This window comes from Cupressus sempervirens, chromosome 10 (genome assembly GCF_028749045.1).
Source record: "Cupressus sempervirens isolate cs-2001-9-10 chromosome 10, ASM2874904v1, whole genome shotgun sequence".
Lineage (NCBI taxonomy): Eukaryota > Viridiplantae > Streptophyta > Pinopsida > Cupressales > Cupressaceae > Cupressus > Cupressus sempervirens.
In genome coordinates this window covers 846,359,147-846,380,191 of record NC_143127.1, presented here as the reverse complement: position 1 = coordinate 846,380,191, position 21,045 = coordinate 846,359,147, and positions in this window count along the sequence as shown.

Genomic DNA, 21,045 nt, shown 5'->3' with positions numbered 1-21,045 from the left:
TTGGTTTAATATTTCACTATTATATTTACAGCTATTTGATTAAATGACTTAACATGAAAGCATACTACACATGGGCATCGCTGTTGTCTGCTTCAATTTGATCTAACAACACAACACCTATATGAATCTCTCAATTTGCAACATAGGAGCCTCCATTCTCCCTTCCAATATTTTCACTACTTCTACCATGCTTCCACTATATTGTATTTATCTTTCATATTCATCGATGGGATGCACATGAGGATTCCATTAAATTTGAATAGAATATATTTATGACTGTACATAAATCAAATATTTTTTAGCATGTTTTGAATGACTACTTTTAAACATCATGTACTAAGGAAAAAATTAATGTTGGCAAAAATACGTCAACTTCCACTATGTGATAATTTTAGTCTAGAAATATGCATTCCCATTGAAATAAATACTCTGAATATCTGATCAAATAGAATGTTGTTAAACATGAAATTGGTTTTATAAAGATGCCTTACATTTATTTAACATAAAATTGTAAATGACTTGACTTAGAAATTTACTCTGGGACTCATAATTTGGTCTTAGTCCACGTTTTCTCTTACTCTTGAAGAAGGACACACAAATCCATTTGAAATGGTTCCATGAAAGAGAAATTGCATTAAATAAGGGGAATCCTCTCCATTGAGTGCAAGACAATAGATTTGAATGTATCTAAGCTTTTCATTTTCATTTATCATATATTAGTACTTGCTTGTAGGCTAAGTACTATTGTGATACTTTTTAAATTTTATACTTTAACCAATGATTAAATTTTTTGATTTCTACATGTTTGAATTAATCATTCTTTAAATTTCTTTATCAAACTATTACATTGCATATTATAGATGCAAGATTTTTAACTTTACAATTTTTAGAAAATGTTTTTGTACAATTTGACCGAGTGAACTCATTTACCTCGTATATTGGCCCGATTGATTTTAAAACTAATAATTTTTAAGGCTGGCTTTTTTTAAGCTAATGTGATTTATATTTGTTTAATAATTTTTTTGAATGTAAGTACATTGGTTTATATAATCATATTTTAATATTGTATTTTCTTATAATATATTTTTTGTCATTCAAAAAAACTAAAAAAAAAAATATTGTTTATAGTATATAATATTTTTTTATTATCAGTAAATAGCTGAAGCCTTGATTATATTAAAATTAATAATACTACATCAAAGTATCTTCATTCAAATGGACACTGGCAGGAAAGAATGAAGAAGAAAACCTCCAGTCTTGCCCGAGACCATAGTTCTTATTATTACATTATTAAAAGGGGCATACCCCAATTATAATAAGTAGAAAGAAAAAGATTGGAATCCTTTTCTAAATTTTGTAATCTTTGATGATCCCTATACTGATAATTCATAATCCAGTGTCCAAGATTAGAGTGAGAGGTTTGGCTAGATTTTATAAACTTAGTAGGTACTCTTCTTTAGCTATTTTGCCTGAAATGTTTGGACCTTACTATCCTACTAACTAGTTATACAACTTAAAGTGAATGTTAGAGCTGTTAGTTAAAAACATTTGATAACTTGTATTCCTGGTAGGATATTACTGAAATTTTTTGATTATCTATGTGGGAAAAGATTACTGGAGTTAATAAAAAATAGAGGATGATCTCTCTCAATTCTAAAAAATAATCATTTCTAATGTAAGCTTGATTCTAACATTCTTTGGATAAAATAAAAATCATTTTCAATTATTCTGAGTCTTACAAAAACAAGTTTTAATATAAACACCCTATATTTATTTGAGATTAACTAAAATTTTATTGATTAGTACTTTTATACATGAAATTAGATTCCTACCCTTACTTATTAAATTAATGCCATCTTTAAATATCATATTGAGAATTTGTTATGTTTAGAGTTGCATCTGTGTATTACTATGTATGACATCCTAATTACCCTTCTAGAGTGGTTTGGATTATTCAGATCTACCAAGTTTTACTACCAAGATTAGTGTGATACTCTCTTACATTCACAAAACAGTTCTTCTATCATAGCTAAATAGATAAACAAAACTTCGTATTATTAATCAAATAGACAAAATACACCGTTCAAAGGAGGCAAAATGAAAAAATTAATCTCACCACTAATATAGAAATAACATCCATATATATTTATATTTTCAAGGATTTATAGAGATTTGGATAAGGGGAAACCCAAGCTTCTATACAATACAATCAAACTTTGCTAATCTCCTTCTGAAAATGGTGCCAAAATTTGATGTATCAAACAATGACCTATATATAGATCCTAACATTATCCTTAATATATTGCAAAGACTTAAAGTAGAGCTTACTATATATAATATTATTCCATGATAAGAAACTTTAGTTACATTCATTAATTGCATATGGCATACACGACTTGACAAACTTTGAGAACCAAAGCCTACAGAGCTAAAGGAAGAGATGAAAAGGACCTAACACAGAATAAAATAGACACATGGGACTGAGGGAAAAATAGGGGAAACAAAACAAGGGAACCCCCAACCCGACTACTGGAGTTCAAAAATTTGACATCAAACAGAACTCATATGTAAATCATACTCCTATTTCCAATACACCATGATAATTTCTATGATGTCCTTGGGATTCTCTATTTGAAAATTTGGAAGGAATTCAAAGGTGCTCTTTTCCTTGCTTGATTTTTCTATGTAAGGGATACAAAATTCCAAGACTTCTAGATTCTCAAGCTCCACACTCGAGTGGATATAAGATTTAAAGATGCCAAGGTAGTTTTTGAACCAAGCCTTTCCACAATCTTCTATGATCCCTCTCCAACTAAGAAGAAAGTAGATGCTAGCATCCATTTTTTACCATTCTTGATAGAAGGTAGCATTCTCTCGAATAACCAAAGAAGGGCATCTAGGTACAATGGCCAAATAAAACCTACCACATGGATGCGATATATACATTTCTAGGAGAGGAATCCTAAGTTTCTCATCTATACTCATAATAGCTTCTTCTAGCCCCACACACAAAATTGGATCAAAAAAATCAAATAATAGTCTGATCATTGCCCACTTTTCTACTTTGGCTCTAGCTAGACAACCTATGAATGCCCCTATAATGTCACTATTAGTTCTCTAAGTTAAATCATAGTTGAAAATACCTTCTCCTAGGACATGGCTCACCTCAATCTAAGTCATGTCATCCACCAAGTTTAATAGTCAGTTCTATCTCTCAGGTTTCACATTGCCTCGAAACACCATGGTCCTCATCTTTGATGCATGGAATAAACTATTATTGGTTTGCATATTAAGGTTAACACTTGCTCAAACTAAAAGAGATGGGAGTAATTATAAGTATAAATTTAGCATACTAGCAATCTTAAATGAAGAATCTAGAAGTGCCTAGATTTATGTCATCATTAGCTGATGCCACCTTTATGATGTCGAATCATGATGATACATGATGGAGCCTAGCATTACGCCATGATTGAAAAATTAGGGAAGTAATAAATGGGTTAAGATGTTTAAAATGGGATAAAAAGAACACATCTTAGAGATAATTAGTTCTATTGGTAAATAATCAACTAGTATTACAAAAGTGCTCTCATAATAAATTTCAAATCTTCACTCCTAATTTGAAGAGTCATATTAAATTAGCAATATCTTTAATATTCTAATTAAAAAATTTATTACTCAATTTGATAGATCCTTACTAATTACTCTTCATCTTCCCTTATGTTTGTTGTATGGATGAGATTACATGTTTATACAAGGAGATATGCATATATATATATATATATATGAGTGATTGAAGTATTGTTATACTAGGATATGCGGATTCACTAATGTTGGGGATTCTATTTTATTTGTAACCTAATTACTTGAGTTGTTCTACATGCCTAATCTAGTTGAATTATCCAGTTATAGTTAGAGGTGCTATTTGATGTCCGATTAGTTTTCTTATTATTAAATATTAAGAAATATAATAAGTATTAGGGATTCATGTTAAGACTAATAGTCATTATAGACTAAAATATTTTTTCCCTTAGCACCCTTATTTTCTAGTTGACCTTCCTTTTTGTTACCTTCCTAAAAAAATATGGAAAATCTAAATATCTATGAAATGGTCCAGAATATTAAGTACTTCTTCCAATTTTGAGTTTAAGAGCCAATTAGGCATCAATCTTTTCCTAATTGCATTTAGTAAAATCTATGAATCTCCTTCAATAATAATCTTAGATAAACCTAAATTTATGCAAATTTGGAGACCTTCTTGCAAAGCTTCTAAGTAAGCTAGATTGCTAGTTATTGGATCTATGGATTTAGCCCTTTTAGCGATCCACTTGTCTGACTCATTATTAGTGATACATCTGATCCTAGAAAAACTAGGATTTCCTCTTAAGGCTTCATCAAAATTTAACTTGGTCCACCTAATTGGTCTAGGGACCCATCTACAATTCTCCCTTGCTTCTTTATTCTTTGTCTTATAAACAAGTGGGGGATTAATTAGATTGTTCCAATTCTTTTTCATTAAACCATCCCAACTTGAGAATGATCCTTCCTCTATTTGAGTTTTCCTTACATGAGTGCTTAAAGTCTCAACTATATATGCCTTAATATTTTTAGTAATCTCTTCTATCTACATATCCTGGTCATGAAATATTCTCATATTCCTTTCTTTCCAAACCTCCCACATAAGGATAGATGGGAAAATATTCCATGTTTTATTGTTTATACCTTTACTAATATCTATTGGCCAACCCTTAAGGAAATCAACTAGGGATTCTGACATGGGGGCAGTCTAGCCTAGCATATGTCTAAGTCATTCCCAACAATATTGTGTATATGAACATCTATATAAGATGTGATTAGTATCTTCACTGTCTTGCCTACATAGTAAACATCTTGATGGATCCTTAATACTCAAAATTTGGATTATGTCAATAGTTAGGATCCTCTTTTGAATTGGTAGCCATAAAATGAAACCTACCTTTGGTAGACAAGATGAATCTCAATAGAGTTTAAGTGGGATATTCACTTCTTCCCATCTTTGGGTATAGTGATATCTCTATATCTATTTTTAACACTATACTTGCCATCTTTTGAAGCTACCTAGATGAGATTGTCATTTCTTTCTAATTTCTTTATTTTCCTTTTTTGGATTATTTTTTCATATACCTTTTTCACTATTTTGGATCCATGTGTAAATTCTCCACAAACCTAGCTAGTGATTCCATTAATAATTTTCATCTTATAGTCACTAACCTTGCACCCCAATTGTTTAACTAATTTCTCTTTGATACTCTTTGGGAACCACATGCTATCTACTGAGGGGTACCCATCCTACAAATCCTCCTAGAATAAGGCTTCATCACCCTTACCAATATCCCATGTGATAAATTTACTAATAAGAGCTCAAATTTTAACTATAAAGTTCCAACTTTCAGATCCTTTATAGAGGATCCTCATTCTAAAGATTGAATAGGAATCATCAGCATTAAGGTATTTTTTGTACATTATTTTAACCCATTTATGATCCCTTTCTTCAAAAAGTTGCCAAGTAAGTTTAGCTGCTAATGCTTCATTTTGCCAACTTAAGTTTTTTATACCTAAATGTCCTAGTTCATTTGGTTTACATACATTTTCCCATTTTATGAGGGCCAATTTTTTTGAATCATCAAAGTCATTCCAAAGGAAGCTTCTAAGTTTTGCCTCAAACTTCTTATTGATATGTTTATATAATGGAAGGCAACATAGTGGATATGTTGGGAGTGTGAACAAAATTGATCTAATCTTGGTAACTTTACTAGCTTTTATTAGCCATTTATCTTTCCAACCTCCTATCCTCACATCCATTTTTTAAAGAGTAATATGCCAAGCCTTATTAAATTTACTACCTTTTTCTAACTCTATTCCTAATTATTTACATGGGAATGTACCTCTTTAATACCCCATAATGTTACAAATCTACTTTTCAATTTTAGATTTGGTGTTAATGAAAAAGATTTCAAATTTTGCTACATTAACTTTTTGACTAGATGATTCCATATACTATTGGATGATAGACTTGATATTTAGGGCCTCTTTTGTCATTCTTTCACTTGGCAGAATGGTATCATCAGCATATTATTGGTCGGTCATATTGGAGACATTTTCAGTTATAGTAATTCCATTTATTTTTCTCTCATTGTGAGCTTTGGTTATTTCTCTCCCAAAGGCTTCTACTATAATAATATATAAGAATAGTCATCAACGATCTCCTTGTCTTTTACCTCTTGAAGTATCAAAAAAAAAAATTGGGGTTCCATTGATAAGGAGTGAAATTTTAATTGTAGAAATACACTAAAAGATGGGATTAATCCATTTGTGTCAGAATCCAAAGGCTTCTTAGGTTTTTGCATAAAAATTTCCAATCAACCATATCATATTCTTTTTGGATATCCAATTTCATGAACATGCTTGCCACTTTATTCTTATTGGTCGAGTATAGTGTTTCTTCAATGATGAGTATTCCATCTAGGATTGATCTACTTGGGACAAAGAATTTTTTTTGTTTGATATAAGCTTAGGAAGAATCGATTTAAGTCGATTCACTAAAATTTTGGATAAGATTTTATAGATGGTATTGCATAGAGGTATAGGTTTGAAGTCCCTTGGGTTTTTAAGATCACCTTTTTTAGCTATCAGGGTGAGAAAGGTGAAATTGATTTCAGATAATAATGATCTACCATTTCTTGAAGCTTCAATGGCTTTCCAAAGACCTAAACTGATAATGTCCTAGCATTTTTGGTAGAAGAAAGCCTAGAATTCATATAGACTTGGAGATTTTTTAGTATTCATGCTGAATAACACTAGTCTAACTTCTTCCAAGGAGATCAATTTGTTTAATATTTTATCATCTTCTAACAAGACCACTCTAGGTATAGCTTCAAGCATTTTTTCTTGAGCTACCATATTTGAGCAATCAAAGTCATTTAATATATTTTGAAAGTGACACACAAAATCCTCAATTATTTTGTCAGAGTTTTAATGGTAGTACCTAGAGGATCTTTGACTTTTATTATTTTACTTTTGGCTATGTTATGTAGGGTGTTGTTATAGAATTTTTTTGTTTTTCGGTCCCCTTCTAGCCAATTTTCTCTTGACTTTTGTCTCCAAAAGATTTCTTCTTTTGCTAGGATGATTTCCTACTTGGAAATTAATAAAAGCTTTCATTATTCATCCCCTTTTTAATTACTTCTATGTTTAATTCTTTTAATTTTTTCTTGATACCTAATTTTTCTCTAAATATATTGCTAAAATGTTCTTTATTCAACTTAATATTGGAATATCTTAATGGAAAGAATACTTTTGAGAGCGGGGGGGGGGTGAATAAGTAGTATTAGCTTTTAACCTATTTTTCACAAACCCTTAATAACAAAATATTGAAATTAACATGAATGCATATCAACATTAAGAAATTATGAAAAAAACATGTGCATCGACACATAACACTTGAAATTTTGGTAACCCAGAAACCCTCCAAAATAAGAAAGTAAAACTGGGGTGGGGATGATACCCACAAAATTACTGTAGCAATAATGTTTAACCACTTCTGATGGTCTGCCCTGTTAAAGGCCTGCTCTATTAAAGGCTTTACACTGTATCAATAGTGACCTGGTTAAAGGATTTACAAACACTTTACATGAAGTGTTACCCTATTAAAGGATTTAATCACCTATTTAAAGGATCTACAAAATAGGTGTTAAGCTAACCTATCACCATAGGGTTTTCTTTTCTAATACAATTGCTAGAGAGTATTAGGTATAATAAACCTGATAGCTTACAATCCTTTGATTGCTAAATGTAGGCACTTGATCTGCTTTCTCTGATCTTGATCCTCTAAGATCTGATACTCTTCACCCAAAAATAGTTTCCCTTTCACACCCTCATCCATCCACACATATAATGACATTTAGTCTTCCTTATAAAGACATTCGAAGACTTAGGGTTAGATGTGGATATATGATCCATATTGAATCTTTGTTTCCTACTCATTCCTTGCACTTTTCTTATTGGTTGCATGCCTTCTCCATTTTTCTTATTTGCTGCACGTAGATTGCATAGGAAATACAAAAAGATTCGATCTTATCATTTTAATCCTTCAAGATTTGTCATATGTCAGCCATGAAAATGGTTTGCATCTAAATTTACAAACTCATATGTGTATTCTGTGTTACTCGACACTTATAACAAACTGGCTTACTTGGCTCTTGTTGCATTTCTATATTGCTCGGCATCGTCTGTGACTCAGCACTCAAATATCACTCGGTACTTGTATCATGCTCGACACCTAAAGTCATTCGGCACTTGATCTTCACTCGACACCTGAAGATCACTCGGAACCTATTGGATTTCCTGACTTGGCTCATGTTGTGGCTCGGCATACTTAGTGTGCTCGGCTCTAATGTAGAAAATGGTTAAGTGTGTTGGCACTCAAATGTCAAAACCATTTTGAGACTAACACTTAAGTATATTTTCTTTAATCATTTTCATCTTGGAAACAAAGATATACATTTTAGAGTCTTTGAAATTGCGTTTACTCCACCATTGTCTAATAAGCTCCATAAAGGTTTTGTCTAAAAACCACATTTTTTCACACTCAAAATGATTTCTAATGGGTTTATTAGGTTAAGAGAAATAAATTCTAACAAGATAGTGGTCTGATCCTGCTATTGGTAGAATTGAGGATTGAATGTTGGAATTTAATTCACTAAGTTCTTCATTGAGAAAATATTTATCCAATTTCTCAGCTATATAAGAGAAGTTCTTCCTTTTATTATTCCATGTGTACTTCCCATCATTAACTAGAATATTGATTAGATTTTTAAAGTTAGCCCAATTTTAAATTCCTTAGATGCTTGGGAAGTTTGTTAGATGCATTCAAAATTTTCATCTATATTTAAGATAGTATTAAAATCACCACCTTTATGGATGAGTTCATTACTGTGATCATTAATAAATATACTAATTTCTTCCCATAAGAGTTTTTTATCTGTTTTATACATTGAACAATAAATATTTACTAAGATGAACTGTAGGTTAGTTTTAATGCTTTTGACTTTGCTGCTCATCCAAGTGTTGTTTGAATTTGATATATCAAGAGTAACTTTCCTGAGATTCCAAATCATGCATAAACCTCCTGAAGCTCCTCTAGATTCATGTAGACCTAATTTCTTTCCTAGCTTGATTCCTTCTTCCTTATTCAATTTTGTTTCTTGTAACATAATAATTTTTAGATTCAAATTATTTTAGGTTTTGTTTTAGTAATTGTTTCTTGCTAGGGGAATTTAAACCCCAACATTCCAAGTAGTGATCTTCATGATGCCTTGAGAAGGATCTTCTCCTTCCCTAGATTAAGTAATTGCCTGATCTTTTGCTACTCTTTTGTCTACCCATCAGCTTCTTTGAGTTCCTTAAGAGATTTCCTACCTCTTTTAGCTTTCAATTTTCCATATTTGGGAAAATTCATCCCTTCTTGGTTCATTCGAATACCCAAATGTTCTATGTTCTCCTATGCATTTAAAGTAATTTCAAATTGTTTTCCTTCTTTTTAATTTTATCTTTATTTTCCAGCTCTTACAATATTTTTATTGCAAGCATTGTTTGATCATCTATAAGTCTATCATCTTTTCATGGAATCTTTCTAAAATTTCCTTCATCAAAATCATTACCTTGTACTATCATTGGTTTATATTTAGTTATCTATAAGACTTTACTATTCTTATCTTCCTCCTCAATGATTAGTAGATCTCTTTTTAATTCTTCAAAGGTGTAGTCATCTCCACCAAGTTTTAAAACACTCTGCATTAAATTCTCTTTTTGTGATTCACTACTCTTGTCCATATTCTTGATGTTGAACACTTGGATCAGTTCATCAGTTAAAAATTCCAAGTTTTCTTTTTGAGTCTCATTTGAAATTACCCTTTCCAAGTTTGTATCCCTTACCATATCATTACTCAAGAAATCATAAAAATCTTGTGTTAAGGTTCCTTTTATCTTGCTCTAGTTGATTTTCTTTGCCTTGTGCTCATTAGAGTCATACTTAAGAGATTCTTTACTTGTGGATGGAGTCTATCAAAATTTGGTGAACTGACTTATTACCTCTATATTGGAGATTTTGATCTCCCTCATATAGTCTTCTTTCTATTTTCGTAGAGTCTCCATTTTTCCTTCTATATACTTAGGCTTTCCATGTTTTGGAACTTCATCAGAGAATAGTAGGTTATTTTCTATTTCTACAATACTACTGCTCAAGTTATCTAGGACCTTTGATTCTTTTTCTGATGAGTTTCCTTCTCGATTAATTACTTTTGTATTCTTACCCTTCTTTACTTTCTATGATCTTTTTAAAAACTTTTTATTGCTGATAACTATACTTTTCCGCCTTATGTTAGCCATATCTTTAGTAGCTTTTCCTTTAACTCTGTTGAGCTCTTTAGGGCTTTGATCTTCACAAGTAGTTTGCAAATTAGGGATAATTCCTTCAAAATCCTCTACATTTAGAAGTTCAATAGTTTATTTACTATTTTCTGAAATTGCAAATTTTCCTTCTTCTGTACTTTGAGATTTCTTCTTTTTAGCCTCTTGTGTTAGCTCTACTACTTTCTCTTGATCTTTCTTGGAGATAGGGAATAAGCTACCATTGGTCTTTGTAGAAGGGCTTGACCGTGTAATCTTATATTGTCTTGCTGCACCAATTTTCAATTCTAGCTCTGCTTTCCCTATTGCATCTTGAAATGTCCTTAGAAGGCCTTTCTCATTTATGGAATTCATCTGATACTCTCTTTGATTTCTTATGTTCATCATAGGAAGGTATCTTTAAGATTTGCAGTTAATTGTAGATTTTTGAAGGTGATTTTTCTCTAATCATTTAGTCTGATTACTTATGATATTTTACTTTTAGTTCTATGGCAATTAAGTTATAGATAACTCTATTTGTTATTACTTTGATAGGTTTTAATCCCATGTTATTTTCCTTACATTTGATCAAAAATTTGGTATTACAACAATATTTAAAAGATGCATCTATCCCATTCAAATCACCAATGTAAAAATCTATTTTCTTGATAATTTCTACATGCATTAATTTCAAAGGGAGGGATTGAAGGGTGATCCAGGTTGGAATAAAAAAGTCTAACGTTTCTTCCTTACAATCTTGTATCCACTCAAAGAATTTCACAACAAATCCTTTAAAGTAACAGTCAAAAATAAAGAGGAAGTCTTTTTTGACAAATTCATCACTATAATGAATGTACACTAATCTATCTAAGTGGTGAGAGATACTTACTTTTTTTTTGCATAATTCCTTTAGCCAATTGATGAGATTGATGATTCTAATTTAGGCCCATTCAAGAATGTGAATATACCAACATTTTGGCACTCCTGCCATCGATCTTTGCTATTCTAATTACTAATAATAAGGAACTTCTCCTCAGATTTGGTTGAGATGTGTCTAGGAGCCATGAAGGGCTAAGTATTAGGGTGAACAGGAGATTTGGTAACATAATTCCTGTAATTAGGGGAAATATATGTTTTAGAAGTTGAAAAGGAAGGATTGAGACTTGTGGTCTTAGTCTTTCGAGGATGACTCTTATGTATATTTGAGGGATCTGAGTAGGAATTAGATAGAAAACCTATTTGTTGAGAAAACATAGAATTTTTATTTTGATCTACATATCTAGTGTAACTATAGAAGCAAATTTGTCTGTTGAGGCTCAAAGTAGAGCAAATGATAGGCTATGAATTATATGGCCCTAGGAGTTGATTAACTTGGGCAATTCATCATCAATAATTTTGGGATTTACCAAGGGTTTACTTATTTTATTTTGATCCAGAGAAATATGAAGTGAAGAGAACTACTTTGAGTCTAGTTTGGCTCAGGCACTAATATTTCCATTAAATTTTGTCAATGTTTGAAGCCCTAACCTCCTTGCACCTGTAGATTGTCAGAATTTCTATTGAGGTGGCCCTTGATTTAATGTAATATGTTCGCTTCACATCAGGCTGATCCAAGGCATTTTTCTCATCTAAAACCAATAATTGGTTCACCATTTTTATAACATAATTAAACTTTGCAGGGTGATTGTTATTGTAGGGAGGAGGATTGGTGCATATTCACCCCAATTTTGTCCTTTCCTTACTAGGGTTTTGGGATGCCAACCATGGATGCGGCACCAACTGAGAGTTAGGTTTTGGATACTTTGCCAAAAACCCTACTTTAGATTGCCTGCCTCGACAATTATGTTGCTTGTTTTCAATTGTACAGTTCACATTTTTCACATTTTTTACATCTGCTCTGATTGCCATTTTTTCAATTATTTATAGTATATAATTGATTAACAAATATTATTATTATGAAAATATTACTATTTTCATATTATAATTTATTTATAATATATCAATAATTATATTTATTATTTTTTTAACATACTATAATAAATTTATTAAATTAAAATTAATTTTATAAAAACTAAAATTAAGAAGGTATGGTTTTTGTGACAAAGTAAGGACCTTATTTTTTTCTATCTCTAGTGACAGCCATTCCAAGAATCATTTTGGCAATGCCTAGATCTTTCATGGTCAACTGAGAAGCTAACTCGATCTTTAATTTTTTAGCCTATGCCTTGTTTACTTCATATAATTACTTTAGTTCTTTTAGAATGTAAATAATAAGTATAAATAGAGGAAATAATACATAAAATTGTTACAAGAACATTCTAAACTATTTTATTCACTCTTATAATAAAAAAATATGGTTATGCACTTCAATATAAATCTCAATACATTTATTTTTCCTCATTGTAAGTTGTATTTCAAATGCAATGACAACTTTTCATGGGTTTGAAACTTTTAAATACATAAATTTTTCCTTTGAAAAATAATAGTAAGAATATAATATATTTTATCTTTTATTTCATACATTTAACTTTCAAAACTAAAACATATATATTACTATTCATTCAAATTTTGAACTTTTAATTGAAGTTGGGTGCATAAAATTATATCCAAACATCACTTATCAACAACTATTTCATAGTATTTGTCTTTCATTAACACTAGATCATGGTAGAGATATAATTGAACTGGGGGCTTCACTTAGTGGAAATCAGACCATAATATGGGTGAATGCACAAAGTTCGGTCGCAATTCTACAAAAGTCAATTCTACAAAATGAGAACTATTCAGAAATGGGTACCTGATTTTAAAAAATGGGCACCTATATTCAGCTCGGGTACCCGATCCTAAATTTAAAAAATGGGCACCCATTTTTTTAAAAATCGGGTACCCATTTTTTAAAATATCGGATATTCATATTTAATTTTAAATTTTTTGAAAAACCAAAAAATTTGAATATTTTAGAAATACTTAAAATGGGTACCTATTTCTAAAAAAATAAATTTTTTTTTTTGAGTGATTTTAAATGTCACTTTTAATTTTTCAAAATGGGTACCCATTTTTTCAATTTCAAATAACAGGTGCACATTTCTTACAACATGGGGCAATATATTTTTCTTGCCTTGAATTTTGGTTTAAGATAGGCTTGGGGAGATCAAGCCTATGCCTTGACCTCTCAAGATTTGGCTAAGGCATTGAACTGACAAATTCATGCCTTGTCATAATTTTTAGAGGGTCTGCCTGATCAATTTCTTTTATGAAACAAAGACCCATTAGAGCTCTCACTGTCCTAAGTTTAGAAATATAAATTTTATAGTTTTATGATTTTATATACTATTTTTGTATTATTTTTAATCAAAGATGGTGCCTAAATGTAAAATAACAATGTTCACGAAAACTTTAATAACATTTTTATTTTATGATTTTTCTTAAATTGATTTATATGTCATTAATCTACATTCAATTATTTTGAAGCTAAAAGGAAATAAATTTTGAAAAAAAGTGAGATTTTGATCAAATTATGGTGTCCGTACATGAGGGGCTTTAAAATTTACCTTTGTAGCTAATTAAAAATTAATAATATATAAAATATTGAATGCAAAATGAAGGGAAAATATTATCATTAATCTTTGGTGTGTTAGGTGACTTCGTTTAAAATAATTTACAAATATTCATTTATTTATGTCAAATTATGGTGTCCATACATGAGTGTGGTATGGTGCTGAAATAGGCATTTTGAAAATTTGGTTTTTAAATATCATATGGGTACAAAAATAAATTACATATTCAAAAAGTAGATTTCAAACACTACAAATTTTCATTTTTGATTTATTTTTATATTCAATCTCTAAATGCATCAAATTTTGACATCAATTGACAAGAAATTTCAAAAATAGGAAAAACACTTTCACTTTTTGCCCAAAAGTGAGACCCAACTTCTTGGACTTACCCATATCAAAGAATGACACTTTTGAATTGAATTCTTCAGCCTAAGCAAAATGAATAATTGGTATGTTGGCATCTGGTACTCTGGAATGTCTCCCAAGGTCATTTTGGTGGCCAACAGAGATAATCCTCTCAAAGGTATCCTCAAAATTTTGAAATTTTCAAGCGACGATCATCTCAAATTGCTTGATATAAGTGGCCTATTAGTTTAGTCGCCCTATGTAGAAGAATCCAAGGCAACAATCAACGAATCTGTGTAGAAGTCTCTCAGAGGCTACTGATGTATGCCTACATGTCCAATGGCTCTCTTAATACCACACTATTTTGATTCAAAGTTGAAGTAAGGGTCAATTGGAGGAATGAGAAATGTAAATAAGCCACTTTGACTAAACAAAAAATATGTAGGTCATTTTTAATTTAGAAGGTATAAGTATTTTGTTGATGCTAAACTAATTTGCATTAGATTTTTGTACTTATATTTTTCAAATTTTAGTATTTTTCTTCTAATGAAATGATCCATTGAATCAAGATTTTATTCTTTAAAACACATTGTTCCTTTTGCATTATGTAAACTAGCTAACTACACCATGTTTGCACATAGCATTTTCCAATTAAAAAATTTGAAGAAAATTATATCAATTAGCATTTATGATTTTCCCTATAAAAAGGATCACCTTTGTTTATTTGAAAATCATTTGAATTAAATAATCAAAAACTAAAATTAAGAAAAATTAAAATAACTTAACCAATAAGCCTTGACTTAAATGCCCATATGATAGAATGATATACATGTGTTGTTCTATAGTCCATAGAAATAATATATAGAATGTCATTCTAAAAGTCCATTTCATCAATCAGATTTGTTCATCATGTATAAACATTGAGATCGAAAAAATATTAAAAGCTATTAAGAGTTTGTTTCAGTCATCCCCTTAATTTAATCTTTTTTACCTCCTCAAATAGGTGGACAAATATATTCGATAAAAAGATGCGTAATAGAAAACATCCATGTCATGGACGAACACCGCTAAATCAATGTAGAATATTAATGATACATAAAAGATAACTAGGTGAGAATGATAAATGAATAATATAGCAAAAAACACAGTGGGAGAGCATTAATAAGTTGCAACATTACACTCAGGATAGTGAACACGATAGTTAATTGAGATAAGTCTTGTCTACTACGATGACAGTCAATCAAATAGTGAGATTTTTATAGACCTGCTTTGTGTGTGTGTGTGTGTGTGTGTGTGGTGTGAGAGAGAGAGAGAGAGAGAGAGAGAGAGAGAGAGAGAGTGTGTGTGTGTGAGAGAGAGAGAGAGAGGTAGGGAAAAGCCATTTTAGACATTGTTGTGCCAAGAAACAAATGTTAAAAAGGTTTTTTTATGGAATATACCCTTTTGAATCCTAGAATCTATCAAGAAATTTGTGTGTCATATTCCCATTTGAAAATTTCATTTTTAATTCAAATCTTTGACTACTTACCTTTCTTCTTTAATCTAGGATATCAAAAGTGTTACAATTGTAAAATGAATACTTTCATTCATGCACTAGGAACAATACTGATGTATGAAATTGGCATAGGGTGCAATCTACAACATTACAATCACTTCAAATATTTAATAATAATTAAATTTTGATTATACAAGATAATTAAAATCTTAACCTACCTCAAAGATCAATTTCACTCACTCGTGATGGAAATTAAAACACTAGTGATGATGAAGGAGAATATAGCACATTTATAATAGTGGAATAGATATATGCAAGAATATGTCTATATTTAGTTCCATTTGAAGAAACAAAATTGAGAGGAGAAGAGTGTAGGGGAAATAAGGTAATCTAAAGGTGTTCATATTAGTAGCCTATTCTCTTTTAGCTACATAAAAAAATTTGAAGATATTTAAGAAGAATAACAATACAGTTGCATAGAGGTGGAGAGATACAGATAGAATAAAGGAGAACTATAAAAACATTGTTCATGTTATACTATGAATATAATCATAATTCGTCCTAGACAAAGACTTAACTTACATCATGTTCTCAAATGTAAAAACAAATGTTAATAAAAAAGTATTTGTTATTTGAGACAAAATTCATTTAAGGAAAAAATAAAAAACAAAAAAAACCACTTTTATTCATGCTTGTCTATACACAATAATTTTTTTCCAATTTTTTTTTGGGATATTTTCTACATACTGATCATGAAAAGTATTCCTATCTTCTTGCCAAACAGAGACTCGACTTGCATCCTGTCGTCAAATCTTTCTACGCACAAACGTATTCCTCACGAAGACAGTCGTTTTCGAAGACCAACTTGATCGCGTTAGGGAGTGGCATTGGTCGACGATGTCAAATCAATCCTTTGTTTTATTCACCATTGACGCGTATTCGTTGGCTTGACGGTTTGGAAGTCCTTGAGCGTAGAAAATTTCAAAATTTTGGATGTTTGGAACAAATTGGAAAGGAAATCGCACAACTTCGGCCAGGTTCGCTCATTTCGCAGCCTGTTTGTTTTCTATTTATATTCGAAAAATACAACTCCCATTGTCATCGAAATGGCCGCGATGAAGTATTTGGTCATATCAATTGCCTTGATTAATACTTGCACTTCATTTGTATTACACGGTGGGGATACGCTTCTGTTGGGGGATTCGCTCGCTGGAAACAAGACCCTAATATCGAAGAATGGTACATTTGAATTGGGCTTTTTCAGTCCAAATGGAACGAATAACTGGTATGTTCGCATCTGGTACTGCAAATTCAGAGAGGAAACATAATGGGTGTTGTGGATGTAAGAATCGCTAGTGATGCAGATATGGAAGAGGTGGGAAGAGCTGTTGTGGTTGGGGAACATTCAAGACGATGAGAATGCGAGGCCGAGCATGGGAGAAGTGGTGAAGATATTGGAAGGGAGAATGGAGACTCCTGCGCCACAAATTCCAAGGAGACTACAGGCACTTGTTACCAAGTAGAAGACGATGACAGGGATACCTTTGTTCATGTCCAAGATCGTTACATTTTGAGCAGTTTTTTATGACCAATTATTAAATAAAATCCTCCCGATCAATGTAGTCTGGCACAACCCCGCTGCACGTTTAGTGACTCAAAAACATCTTACAAGTTTAGTACATGTCTGTCTCCCTTTTATCATTTTACTTTCACATTTCTAGTATATTGGTATTGTTTTTAAAAATTTGTGGATAGTTAAAATATATATTTATGTCGAAGGCATTCCCTATATGGGATGGAGGAGCTGATATTTGCAATCAATAGTTCAGCGTTCCTAAAAGACATAGATGATCATTGAGTACATCGTAATCATTGGTTTTTATCATTAAATTTTTACTGTTTAAATACATCTACGGCGTGCAAAGAAGTGTATGCACATTAGAAAGGGTATTGACTAATCTCCACATAAAAATAGCACTAAAGACAAAACAAAGTCAAATTTTTTTTCCTAGATTAATGAAAATGTAGTGATTTTTTGCCAATATTTTGTTTTTGTTTTTGACTACAAACTATGCAGATCATAAAGATGAAATGCTTCAGAAAAATCCATGATGCTTTCAACTTTTTGAAATTTAGTCAGCTATACAGTTTGTAGGGATGATAGCCACGTCTATTGAAAAGTTCATTATTAATAGTTCACGTGCTAGAAGTATGTTATACATTCAATAGTTGAAAGTTGGGGGAAAAGACAGGCAACCGTGAGACAAATCTGACCCATCCATTTTGCAATAAACTACATTTTAATAATAATGAATAATACTTCCCTCTCATATTTCTTTCCTTTTCGGTTGCGCAACAAAATGAAAATTTGTCATTCTTTGGGACACGACTCTCATTACACAACTCTACAAAAAGACAATTTAAAAATAATAGGTCTTCTAAAAAAGGCATAGGATAAAGCAGAGAGCAAATTATCTACCGCTAAGAGGCCCCAGATTTCAGTAGAGGGTTCACCACATGGGACCCTAGAGAGTAGAATTGGTGTTCATTTGGTTGATTGTAAAGAGCTTGTGGAAGTCCCTAGTGGATGACCTTCTAGCAAAGATACAACCTTTCTGTATTAGAGCCTCACAGGCTAACTCATAGCTCATGATAAATGTTGTTGGTTGAGGCTCGAATTTGATTGTTAAAATTGCACGATATTTTGCTCGGGCAATTTCTATGTTACCTTGGAAGCTATCTATACTAGGTTGACGAGAATTGGCAATCCTTAAGGACTCGAAACCACATTGGATTTGTTCCTGAAGTTGGATAGGAGTTGCAAGGGAACCACTAAAAGAAGAGAAAGATATAAGATTGGATACATGCTCAATGTGGCTTCAAATTTATCATTGAGGCTCATTTTTTGAAGCTTTTGTAATTGAACCTCTCCATCCAACCGAGTCAATAATCCAAAAGATTTTTGAGCTTGTCTATTGGTTTTTAAAATAGTTTCTTGTGATTTAAGAATTTAGGCCAAACATATGTTTTGTTATCATGAGTGATGAGGGTAGATCATTTATGGCAATGAGTTCTTTTTTTGCAAAATCAATTGGTGCAGAATTATCTTATTCACAAGTTAGGAAAATGCTTCTTGTAAGTGGACTATGGTATCTCCCTAAAATGGCCCCAATGGCTACACCTACAAATCATGATAGGACTGCAAGTCTTTAAATGCCACAAGCCAAACCCACCATGTGGGTTTAACCAAAACAAATAAAAAATAAAAATACAAAACATATCTCATTTATTTTTGTATTATATGATATCGATTGGTTGATTATTTTTTCAAGAAAGATCACAATAGAAATGTAAAAGCTACAAATCAAATAAGCATCCACTTGTAAAGATCTAATAATAGTCATTCATGACATACCACTAGATACCATATTGCATAATGTATTGTAAGTTCACAGATTGAAGGAACTCAATAGTTCGTAGATGAGGCGATCAAAATTAATAGATATTTATCCTGCCTCTAAAAATCTAGCTATTAAAATATCTTTATTAATAAAAAAATTAGTAAATAAAATATATTTTTCAAATTTTGATTTTAAGTTTGATATATAATTATTCATAATTAGTCATTTTCCCAATTTAAGAAATTCATATTAATTTACTTCTTTATAATGGTTATCTCAGACTATTACTATAGTATATAGAGCAAAAAGATTTTTATTTTTTTTCAAATTTAATTTCACATAATTCTTTAAGTTTAAATAATAATATAAAATTATTTATTATTTATTATGGTGTATAGTAAGATTTTTGTTTTGATATTGCTATCATATTTAACCATATAGTAAGATTTTCCTTCATTTATAAGGTTTAGAGGTGAAATTTTTAACTTATAAATTATATAAAATGGTTGGATTCCATGATCACTTGGTGCTAATCTATCCATAATTAAATTAAAAGGGAAAATTACTATGATTGGGTATATCATATTGACATCTCTCTAACCCTTTAAAATTGTTATGAAATTGTGACTGGTAGTGAACACAACCCTATAAATCCAAGAAAGGATAAACTTAATTATAATAGAACCTTGACAATAAGGAAGCATCACTAATCAAGCTTACACTTTCGAAGGAGGTTTTTCTAGAGGTTCATAATGAGAGAAGTGGAATCAAAGTATGACAAATTGTTGAGGATTTGTATCAAAATCCAGTTGATGTATTTTTTTTTTATCTCTCACTATAGAGTTATATAATATAAAATGATCAAGATCACAAGAAATAGTTCCACATTTTAGGAAATCAAAGGAAAAGAATAATGCAATTTTTTCTCATTAAAAATATATAGATGATAGAGATTTTGTGCAAATTATATTACAGAGTCTTTCAGGATCTTATCAATGATTTATAAGGGGATTAGATACTCCACAAAAATAACGAAGTATTAAGTCTAAAGAATCAAATGTGCTAAGTTAGTCCAAGAAAAGAAAAGACAACTTAAAGAAAAAGAATCATTTGATGGTGAATCTCAAGCAATTGTAATCAAAGCAAAACAATATTATAAGAAGCCACATGATAATTAGTTTAAAGAAAGAAATTCAATGCATGAAAATAAAAGTTTTTTATGTATATATCACAATAGAAGTAAATAGAAATATAATTATTGTGATAAAATATGTCATATAAAAAATGAATATTTCAAGAAGAAAATAGATACAAAAAATTAGAAGACAAATAATTCTACAAAATTTGTTTGATCTAAAAGAAATGCATTTTGTGTTGCGCTTAAAGAAAATAATGCTTTCAAAGATGACTAGATTATTGGTTCTGGGGCAACACAACACATCTCATAATAAGGAAAATTTTGAATCCCTAAATAAAAATAGTATAGAGAATATATTTGGCAGATAACAGTGTCTTAAAATTTAAAGAGACTAGAAATGCCAATATTTATGATGGTGTACATAAAAAAATGTGAAGCTAGGTCTTGAATTAAAAATTAAACCTACTTTTTGTATCTCAAATTGTAACTCAAGGCTATAAAATAGAATTCTACAATGATAAATGCTTAATCAAATATGTCAATAACAATCATAAAGTTGAGACAATCGGTAAATGGAGAATGGACTATATAAGTTTCAAGAATTTACTTCTAAATGTGGACATGTGTGTGTGTGTGTGTTGTATTTCCCAATATGATGATATGAGTAGGCTATGGTACAATAGTTTG